The following is a 12346-nucleotide window of genomic DNA, read 5'->3' as shown; positions in this document are numbered from 1 at the left end:
GTGTGGTCATCTGGCAGATGACCTCTATTGAATTTAGGATTGGTTGCCAAAAGGAGGTATATTTAAGTGATCTTGCTAACTCAAGAACACTTTATCTCAGGCACCTCAAATTTCTAGACAGGTTGGTCATAACAAACTGATGACTCTCATCTGTTTTGAGGTTTGTTGCTCGAAAATCAAGGTCACAGTGATCTTGAGTTGAAAGTTATTTTTTATCAGTAACACAAGCAGGCTTCAGCTCTAAGGAAGCTCATACTTCATATGCAGGGTGGTTGTGACTGGCAGATGACCCTATTGATTTTGACATAGTTAGGTCAAAGGTTGTGCTACAGGCAGGTTTGACCATTATACAGATGACTCTTATCAATTTCGAGGTCAGTAGGTCAGAGGTCAAAGTCATGCTTACCATGAGCTGCAGTTCGTTTTTTTTTTTTCACATTTTCATTCATAATTCATATGGCACCATTTAAACTATGCATGTTTGGATTACATATTGTGTAGGCTTGAATGGTAGAACAGTGGAATGCTACTACAGTGACCATGACTGAGTGACCTGACGGTATCTTGAAGCTTTTAAGGTACAATGTAGTCAATAATAAAGACAGATTCATTTGAACTGTTCTCATTATGTCTCCCCCCTCCTCTGGGGGAGACATATTGTTTTTGCCCTGTCCGTCCGTCCGTACGTCACACTTCCGATCAATAACTAGAGAACCATTTGATCTACAACCTTCAAACATCATAGGGTTGTAGGGCTGCTGGAGTAGACGACCCCTATTGTTTTTGGGGTCACTCCGTCAAAGGTCAAGGTCACAGGGGCCTGAACATTGAAAACCATTTCCGATCAATAACTAGAGAACCACTTGACCCAGAATGTTGAAACTTCATAGGATGATTGGTCATGCAGAGTAGATGTCCCCTATTGATTTTGGGGTCACTCTGTTAAAGGTCAAGGTCACAGGGGCCTGAACATGGAAAACTGTTTCCGGTCAGTAACATGAGAACCTCTTGACCCAGAATGTTGAAACTTTATAGGATGATTGGTCATGCAGAGTAGATGACCCCTATCGATTTTCGGGCCACTATGTTAAAGGTCAAGGTCACAGGGGCCTGAACATGGAAAACTGTTTCCGATCAGTAACATGAGAACCTCTTGACCCAGAATGTTGAAACTTAATAAGATGATTGGTCATGTAGAATAGATGGCCCCTATTGTTTTTGGGGTCACTCCGTCAAAGATCAAGGTCACAGGAGCCTGAACATTGAAAACCATTTCCTATCAATAACTAGAGAACCACTTGACCCAGAATGTTGAAACTTCATAGCATTATTGGTCATGTAGAGTAGACGTCCCCCATTGTTTTTGGGGTCACTCCGTCAAAAGATCAAGGTCACAGGAGCCTGAACATTGAAAACCATTTCCGATCAATAACTAGAGAACCACTTGACCCAGAATGTTGAAACTTCATAGGATGATTGGTCATGTAGAGTAGATGACCCCTATTATTTTTGGGGTCACTCCATTAAAGGTCAAGGTCACAGGGGCCTGAACATTGAAAACCATTTCCGGTCAGTAACTTGAGTACCTCTTGACCCAGAATGTTGAAACTTCATAGGATGATTGGTCATGCAGAGTAGATGACCCCTATTGATTTTGGGGTCACTCTGTTAAAGGTCAAGGTCACAGGGGCCTGAACATGGAAAACTGTTTCCGGTCAGTTACATGAGAACCTCTTGACCCAGAATGTTGAAACTTAATAGGATGATTGGTCATGCAGAGTAGATGACCCCTATCGATTTTGGGGCCACTTTGTTAAAGGTCAAGGTCACATTGGCCTGAACATGGAAAACCGTTTCCAATCAGTAACTTGAGAACCTCTGGACCCAGAATGTTGAAACTTTAAAGGATGATTGATCATGCAGAGTAGATGACCCATATTGATTTTTGGGTCATTATGTTAAAGGTCAAGGTCACAGGGGCCTGAACATGGAAAACTGTTTCCGATCAGTAACATGAGAACCTCTTGACCCAGAATGTTGAAACTTAATAAGATGATTGGTCATGTAGAATAGATGGCCCCTATTGTTTTTGGGGTCACTGTGTTAAAGATCAAGGTCACAGGAGCCTGAACATTGAAAACCATTTCCGATCAATAACTAGAGAACCACTTGACCCAGAATGTTGAAACTTCATAGGATGATTGGTCATGTAGAGTAGATGACCCCTATTATTTTTGGGGTCACTCCATTAAAGATCAAGGTCACAGGGGCCTGAACATTGAAAACCATTTCCAGTCAGTAACTTGAGTACTTCTTGACCCAGAATGTTGAAACTTCATAGGATGATTGGTCATGCAGAGTAAATGACCCCTATTGATTTTGGGGTCACTCTGTTAAAGGTCAAGGTCACAGGGGCCTGAACATGTAAAACTGTTTCCGGTCAGTAACATGAGAACCTCTTGACCCAGAATGTTGAAACTTAATAGGATGATTGGTCATGCAGAGTAGATGACACCTATCGATTTTGGGGCCACTTTGTTAAAGGTCAAGGTCACAGTGTACTGAACATGGAAAACCGTTTCCAATCAGTAACTTGAGAACCTCTGGACCCAGAATGTTGAAACTTTATAGGTTGATTGGTCATGCAGAGTAGATGACCCCTATTGATTTTGGGGTCACTGTGTTCAAAGTCAAGGTCACAGGGGCCTGAACATGGAAAACTGTTTCCGATCAGTAACATGAGAACCTCTTGACCCAGAATGTTGAAACTTCATAGGATGATTGATCATGCAGAGTAGATGACCGCTATCGATTTTGGGGTCACTGTGTTAAAGGTCAAGGTTACAGTGGCCTGAACATGGAAAACCGTTTCCAATCAGTAACTTGAGAACCTCCGGACCCAGAATGTTGAAACTTCATAGGATAATTGGACATGCAGAGTAAATGCCCCCAATTCATTTTGGGGTCACTCCGTTAAAGGTCAAGGCCACAGGGGCCTGAACATGGAAAACCATTTCCGATCAATAACTTGAGAACCACTTGACCCAGAATGTTGAAACTTCATAGGATGATTGAACATGCAGAGTAAATGACCCCTATCATTTTTTGGGTCAGTCTATTTAAGGTCAAGGTCACAGGGACCTGGTCATGTACAATCATTTCTGGAAAATAACTTGAAAACCACTTGACCTAGAATGTTGAAACTCAATAGGATGATTGGACATGCAGAGTAGATGACCCCTATTTATTTTGGGGTCACTTGATCGAAGGTCAAGGTCACAGCAGCCTGAACAGTGACTTGAGAACCATTAGGCCAAGATTGTTGAAACTTAGTGGGATGACTGGATATGCCAAGTAGATGATCCCTATTGCAGCCAACCATCAGTGTCTCTTTGACTTTATGCCTATACGTCTTTGCATTGGGGGAGACATGCGCTTTTTTACAAAAGCATCTTCTAGTTTGACCAAGCTTTGGTGTCAAAGCATGCATCAGGTGTCTGTTCTTTTTACAAGTTACAGCAACAATTTTTGTTTGAACACCTGTTTTAAGGCTATGGCCCATATCACTTGTGAAAGGTTCTATTATGACTCCCCACCTCTTGGAGCTCTTGTTGGGATCTGCGGTTTCGCTTGTAGTGCAGTGAGGTCAAATTACAGTCCCACCAAAATAGCGTGCAAAAAAGGGCTTTGCACCCAAGGCTGCAGGATCAAGTTTTATGATTTTGAACTATGTGACATGCTAGTGCGTAAGAAACTGGAGATCCGTCTTGTGGTTTCTTAATAACATTAAAAATACATCTAACAACATGCATTTAATACTTGTTACCATTTGTGGATTGCCTATTTCAGTAATCTGTGCATCCTTTTTGTCTTTCACATTGACTTTTATTGTAGTTATAAATATAATTCTGCACCAACTTCATGGAGACATTATTCTCCTAGGCAATAAACTGATAAATTTTCATGCAAATGCTCTAGTATTGTATGATTTATACCACTAGCAACTTGGGCTGTGTTTGCTTTTTTTCGACTGGAGTGGTTATAAATGGACATAAAAATAATGAAATTTATTTGGTCAGATTCTCTCAGTACCTTTTTTGCACATAAAGCATTTTCATTCAGATGATTTTTAACTGAGCTATTGTGAAAGCCCTTTGTTCTTCATTGTTGAACATTTTTACTCTACACACACTGGAGTTTAAAGTTTTGGCCCAATGTTAAAGAAACTTGGTCAAATTGTTTGCCTATATAAAATCGGACTAGTTTGAAACTGGGTCATCTTGGGTCAAAATCTAGGCCACTAGGTCAAATTAGAAAAACCTTGTAAACAATAGAGGCCATATTTTTGAAACCTAGTCAGGGAGTTTGTCTTCATGAAACCCAAAATTGGTCAGTCTTCATTATCTTTGGTCAAAAATGTCAAATATTAGGTCACTAGGTCAAATTACAGGAAGACCTTTGTTAACACTCTAGATGCCATATTTTCTACCTGGTCTTTATGAAACCTAGTCATAATGTTTGTCTTCATGAATTCAGGCAAAGTTTGAAAGTGAATCATCTTCAAAAGTTAACTCTTTTTGGCAGATATGATCTATATGAAATATTGTCAGACTGTTTGGTTTTAGTAAACTTTAAATTAAATTTGGAACAGTCATCTAGGTTTAAAAAACAAGGGCAGATAATAGAAAAGTATGAACATCACCATATCATAGAAAAAAAGCATTGTTTTACATGAAAATTAAACAGCATATAAAACATGTATATTATTCTACAATACCATTGTCAGTTTACTCGTATATTATTGAATTTCAGAAGGGGCCACACTTCAGGACAGTTCAGCACCTTTAAAAACACCATTTTTAAAAGGCTGTTACTTGTCTTCGTTTTGATGCATTTGCAACAATGTACCGGTGTTTAAACTTACATAACTAGGTAAAACATTGTTTTTGACAATTGTTTACATTTATTTCTTTACATATGGCATTCTTTTTTAAAGGGGGACAACTCCTTTAAAATGCTTTAAGTATCCAATTCTGTGGGACAGAACAGTATTGGACAGATAAGTTGTTTGTCAAGACGTTGTTCGTTTACTAATAATTTCTGTTGTTTTGTGATATACTGCTAAATCTTAAAACATTGTAGACTTCAGTCTAGGGATCTGCAATTTTACCTGGGCAGTCAGCATCCTTGGCGATCAGATATAAGGGTCTGCTGTAGATCTTGAAATTTTCATGATTGTTTTGTTTTTCAAAATGTTTGGAAAAAGGAACGAGTTAGTTCAAAACATTCGTAACTGTTAACCCTTATTTTATCATGCTAGACAAGATTGATTCTGCCTTTGCAACCAGTGCAGATCAAGATCAGCCTGCACATCTGTGCAGTCTGATCATGATCTGGCCTGCACATCCATGCAGTCTGATTATGATCTGCACTGTTCGCCATGCAGTCAGTATCTTTTTGGTATGCACCCCTTTTAATAGTTAATGATACTGTCCAAGTTCATTATAAAATTTTAGCAGGGAAAGGGTTTTAGACTCTAACAGAATAACTCATTCTTGCTGTTTTGTGTGAATATCTCTGTTATCTCCCAAAACTTCCAAATAATATCCCGTTCTATTTGCTAATTTCTTCTTTTCTTCTGTTGATGTTTCCTGTACATTGTTGAACAGGAAATTGGGTAGCTATTTACCCTAATATTGACCCCTAATTTAGGCTGATTTCCTGAGTAGTTTGATCAATGTTTCTTTTTTGGAGCAGTTATTCAATTTATTCAGCATGAGGCCAAATACAGTCTGACATGTTGACTTATTTGCATTATTTTCCATTTCTAGATGTTATTTTCGTAGTTGTCTTCGGTTGAAGCATTCAGACACATTACCACTTGTCTATACTCTAATTCAATTGTTAAGGGTGCAGGTTTGATACATTATTTAATAGAGATGTGCAGTATTGTCGATATACCAGTACATTATGATTAGGTTGTAGAAAGATACATATCATGGTAGGAAATTTCCAAATCTATACGTCAGTATTTTCATTCAGATATGCAAATGAGGTAAAAATGTGAAAATAAATAACAACATATATCAAATTATATTATAGTATAGTCTCTATGAAAAAACTACAAAATGTATTCTAAACAATTTGCATAAATCTTGTCACTGCAAATTCATACTTGCAGCATTTTTATATGCCCAAAGGGATGTATCATTTTATACCCCTGGAGTCCTGTCGGTCCGTCTGTCTGTCCGTTAGCAATTCAATGTCCGGTCTGTAACTCTTGAACACTTTGAAGGATTTCAAAGAAACTTGACACAAATGTTCACCACATCGGGATGACGTGCAGAGCACATGTTCTGGATGGCTTGCTTCAAGGTCAAGGCCACACTTAGGGGTCAAAGGTCATATGAGTGTGTTTCGTGTCCGCTCTGTAACTCTTGACCTCCATGAAGGATTTCAAAGAAACTTGATACAAATGTTCACCACATCAAGACGACATGCAGAGCTTGTTGGTTGGTCCATTGGTTTACATGGTTTCCGGACAATAACTGACATAAAAGGCTTGACAGATTTAAATAAATTTTGGTACACAGGTGTAACATCACAAAATACAGGTCAAATTCGATTTTGGCTACAAACCACCATTTTTATTTGCCCAAAGGAACATATTGTATTATACCCCTGGTGTCTGTCTGTCCATCCGTCTGTTAGCAATTTTGTGTCCGCTCTCTAACTCTTGAACCCCTTGAAGGATTTCGAAGAAACTTGACACAAGTGTTCACCATATCGAGATGACGTCCAGAGCACATGTTTTGGATGGCTTGCTTCAAGGTCAAGGTCACACTTGGGGGTCAAAGTTCATATGAGTTTGTTTCGTGTCCTCTCTGTAACTCTTGAACTGCTTGAAGGATTGGCACAAATGTACACCACATCGAGACGACGTGCAGAGCGCATGTTACGGATGGCTTGCTTCAAGGTCAAGGCCACTCTTAGGGGTCAACGGTCATATGACTTTGTTTCGTGTGTATATTGCTCTGCATTGTGGTGTTCTTGTTTTTATTTGGCAGATCTGTTTTTTGTTCACTTACAATAATTTTTTTTTGAATTACTTCCTTTTTATGTTACTATAAATAGCTTATTTTGTAACTTTTTTATCATTGGCCGTAGGGTTTAAAGCCGATGGTACCTCCAGTTTTTAGGTGTATTCTGACATATCTGTACCTGGTAAGGATTTTTTTGTGGACTTAGAATTTTTTTTTGGAATTTCTTCCCTTTGTTGTTCCAGCCCTTGAGGCTTCAACAATCAAGTTCTTTAAATTTTGCTCCCATCCTCTGATATAATCCTTTGGGTATATATTGCCCCACTTGGCAGAGCTCTTGTTTGACATAGTTATGGCCCCTTTCCAACTTTAAATTTGCCAAACTCGTGATTTCTGGACAATAACTCATGAAAGGCTTGACAGATTTTAATACATTTTTTTCAGTTTTTTCACCTTCAAGTTAAACAACTTTAATTGCGCCGTCTTGCGGGCATTTCTTTCTTATGGTTGCCATACTTCTGCAGGGGTATTATTCGTCACTCCTGTGACAGTTCTAGTTATATTTGTTGATGCAAAACTGCGGCATGGTAGATGCTTTACTCAGTTACAAATATTTTCTTCCACCTACATAATGTAGTAATATCTCTTATGATAGCTTGTTCAATGGATGTGTTTCACATTATACTGTAATCTTATTTAGCATACCAAGCTGTGGTGCTTCATAGGACAGCTTCACTTTGGAGTTCATTTGAAACATCACTTTTAAGATAAAAGTAAATGAATTATAATACATGTTTCTATAAGATGTTGCTATATCATAATATTCTAGGATATGAAATCAGATTCTACAAATTTGATCCAAACATGCATAACTACCTTAAAGGCACTGGCATCCAGATCGTCAAACAACAAATTTTTAAAAAAAATTTAGATGTCTGGAAATAAATGCTATATTTCTTAAGAAAGCTTTAAAACTTAATTATGTATACTGACAAAAGATATGTTACGGAAACACATGAGAATTTGCTGTTTTTACTACTTTTTACGATGAAAATCGAAAAGCATTTGTAACGCTTTACTCTAGGTAAACTGCCTAGATAATAAGTATCTATATCTTGATGTCATAATGCACTAATTCCGCTATTATAGCGCTATTGGTTACAACGACAGGAAAATGTCTTTATTGCCACGGCTGTCCAGGGTTCGGTTCCCGTCGCGGTCATCTTTTTTTCTCGATTTGGAATTTTTAAAATATTTTAGAAACAAAAACTCATATTCTGATGTTCATAATATGACCAAACTTCAATTTGAAAGAAAGATCATTTTTAGGCAAATCTGAAGGTCAGTGCCTAAAATTAAGAAAGTTTGGTATTATATTTGTATGGTAGCATACTTCTCTTTAACTCTTAGCCTGCTGGCGGCAGATGGTTCTGCCTTTGCGACCAGTGCAGACCAAGATCAGCCTGCACATCTGTGCAGTCTGATCATGGTCTGCACTGTTCGCTATTCAGTCAGTAAATTTTCAGTGAAAACCCCTTTAAGTAATAAGTGGTACTGTCCAAATTGAAAGATGGAACAGTCCATTATAGAAATATAGCAGGGTAAGGGTTAAAAATAACTATAGTTTCATGAATTAGAAAGGGATTTATACTAAATTTAGCCTGTTATCATTCTAATTGTCTGTGGGATGAAATGGCTTATTTTAAGATTTCATAATTGACAATAAAATATCAGTTTATAGACAAAAAAACAACAGATGGGAAATAGGAAGGAGAAAGTAGAACGTTCTAAGATGATAGGTGTGTGACTATACAACCTGTTGCAGGATTTACATACTTTATAACTAATCTTCTTCTATAGGGATGGTTCTTACAGGAATTTAATTCATTTTTGAGAAACTTGGGGCAGCTTATGAGGCAGATGAACATTTAAATTTAGCGTCTTACCAGTATGTATTTTCAGAAGTGATTGCGACGGCATTGCAAGAAATACAGATTTTATAGCGTTAAATTAGCTGTGCATGGAGCCGAAAGTAATTTGATATGGTAGATTCTGTGTATTATTTCTTCTATATTTCACTGATTTAATTACTCATTGTCTGATCTTTAATAGTCAATGTGCAGGATTTCCTTTCGAGGGATATTCCAGTATTTTTGAAAGAAATAGAGTCAAGGTTTCTTTATTCTATTTAACTGAATTAATTAAAAGAAACAGAAAGAGGCTGTTTGGTTAAATGAAATCTTGCTGTGGCAGTTGCTATAATGACTACATGTGAAGTTGCTAAAACACATAATGACAAGCCTGCCAATAAAGAATCTGACTATCAAATAGGGCAATTTTGTGGTGGAAGAAATCTGTAATATCAAAAAAGAAAAGAAAAGTGGAATGTGACATTTTATAGCAATTTTTAGATGTTCTCCTAACATACGGCATACATAGGTAAGGGTTAGCAAAAGCATGAAAATTGCCTACCCACATTGCCAGAATAAGAAACCATTTACAGACATCCCAACTTTTTCTGAATGCCAAGTGGGAGTTTTTGCTTTCCAAAGTGGGAGATTGAGGTGTTCAAGTGGGAGATTTTATACCGCGGTAATAATGTTCATGATAACGAAGCTTTTAACAAATCTAATTATAATATAAACTTATTTGCCCTTATAAAATCACTAGTCTTAAAAAAATTCACTTGTCTATATCTTATTATTCATGCATTTTTAATGTTTTGGAACAATAATACATGAAGCCTTCTGTGCAAAATTAAATAGTTATGGCACTTTAAGCACTATGTCTAAATTCAAAACACCACTGAGAATTAAACCTGCACTTTTATTTCTTTTGTTGGGAAGAAGACTCCCCAGGTGAATTTTACATGACAAACAGTACAGCTGTTAGAACTGTAAAAACAAAATGTATATAGCTAAAAGAATAAAAGTTCAAGCAATAGAAAATTTACTGTTTGATTCTCATCCCTGTCAACCAGTATTTAAAACCCCTCGCTCAAATACTTTTATTGATCAAAATCCTGTTATCCAAAATTGAATGTCCGGGTATTGTTACACTTTCGTAGATTTGCCTAAATCTCCAGTTAAAAGGATGTGTTTGACAAATTGTTATGATGCAAAGACAGTATAACAGCATTTGATAGTAAGTGATATTAAAATTTACCATGACATTTCCTCTTATCAAAATGATTGTAAGAGAAATGTTTTTTAAAACCTAGCATGTTGACTCGGCGACCATCTACTTTCGATTTCAAAAAGTTACAGAAAAAGGTAAAGCCAGTATAATTTCTAATCTAAATTTGATTGAATTTAATTAGATATCTAATGTCTGGATTTTAATTTCAACTGTGACACATTAATCAACACCTGGCTTTGTTAAATCGTGTAATAAACAATAATCAACACGGGTAGAATAAGGTGCGAAAATATCCGAAAGCTGTTGTTTACCGACTCGTCAGTAGTGATACAGTATCAGATAGGCGCAAAGAAGCGGATTATTTCATATTTTTTGTGTGTTTATGTTGTTTAGTTGTTGTTTTTTTTTTAATCGGGAGATTGAGACTTCTGATCGGGGTGATCGGGTTTTACAACCAGAATCGGGAGAAACCCGATCGGATCGGGAGAGTTGGGATGTCTGCATTTATCTATTTTAAATAATGAAGAATGTCAGTAAAAATTGAGGTGTCGTTTCTTGAAATTATTTTAATTTTTAGTTTACAGTTTTACCTGTGTAATCTCTTTTAAGTATGTAGTTGATATTGTAACTGTTTTTGCTAATATATCTTATAAAGATATTACTTACAGAAGAATGGTCATACCATAGCATTAATGGCAGTTCCAGTGATATGATTACATTTTATCTAGATATATAAGCATGCATCATCAAAATTCAATCTCTTCCAATCTATTTTGTTAAAGTATCAGCAGATTTGTAGCCAGGAATTGCAGTACCAGAAGCCAAGGGCGTGGATACCCGTGATAAAATACTTTAAAGCAGCTGGCCAGTGTATCGGATCAAAATATTTTTCGGTATGATGACTTTCTTTTGTTGATTTTCTTTACACCAGGTTTTCTAACAGTGCAGGCATCTGCAGCAGATTCAATGAAAATCTAAAGAGGCCGGAATACCTTTAATGGTTTATAGAATGTCTTGTTACAATGACAACTCTTAGAATAAAATATTTTTAAAAAACTCTATCAATACCCCTATTTTGCTGTCCTTTTTTATTCATGATTTTATTTTCTGGTTTCAACAAATTTCTGTAACAAGTCCTTTCATTTAAATCTGTTTTACATATATTGTTTTACTTTATATATTGTAGTCTTTTCTTATAGATTCTATATAATTATAAACAAAATCTTGAGAACCACTTGACCCAGAACTTTATGAAATAGATGACCCCTGTAGTTTTTTGGATCAAAAGGTCAAGGTTTACCCCTCAATAACTTGAGAACCACTTGACCCTGAATCTTCAAACTTGATAGCATGATTTTGGTTATGAAATAGATGGCCCCTATTTTTTTGGGGGGTCAAATGTCAAGAGTTCCCACTCAATAACTTGTGAACCACTTGGCCCAGAAACTTCAAGATAGCATGATTGGGCCTACCTATTAGATGTCAAAGGCCAAGGTCACAGAACCTGAATGTTGAAAACAATTTCTGCATGATCTTACTCAGGCAATACAAGATTTATGTTCATCTCAAGAACAATTTTTATGCTGCCCAGTAGCGGGGAACATTTAGTCGCCACCAATTTGTCCGTCTGTCCGTCCAAGCCCACATTTGCATACTTAGGTGGCTATAGGAACAATAGGTAACTGTACTTTTTCTTTGATGTCATTCATTCGGCAAGATTTTATGTGGCTATTTTTGTTTTACATGGCTAAAAGAACTATTATAGGGACAACAAAAGAGTAGCCATATAAATACACATTTGTAGAAACATCCATCTGTCCGTCACACTTCTTGTCTGGAGCATAACTCAAAAAGTATTGAAGGTACTAAGTTGTTACTTCACACAATGATAGGGCTCATTGAGAGGAAGTACAGTGATAAGGTACCATAACTCTAGTAGATGGTTAGAATTCTTTAATGTAACAAGAGCCAACCAGCTGGCCTAAAGGTCAGGGGGGTCTGCTTGTGTCTGAAATAATGCCTTCTGCAGTGGTGCCAGCATAATGTTATACCCCCCCCAAAAACACACAAAATATCATAAATATGAGTGTGATATTTTGTGTGTATGCCGCTTTAGTATTAAGATATCAATATTATGGTTGAAGAAGAAAATTGGTGAAAACACAAAA

Source organism: Mercenaria mercenaria, chromosome 18 (assembly GCF_021730395.1).
Source record: "Mercenaria mercenaria strain notata chromosome 18, MADL_Memer_1, whole genome shotgun sequence".
NCBI lineage: Eukaryota > Metazoa > Mollusca > Bivalvia > Venerida > Veneridae > Mercenaria > Mercenaria mercenaria.
The sequence above is the reverse complement of the archived record's forward strand: the minus strand, read 5'-3'. Positions refer to the sequence as shown.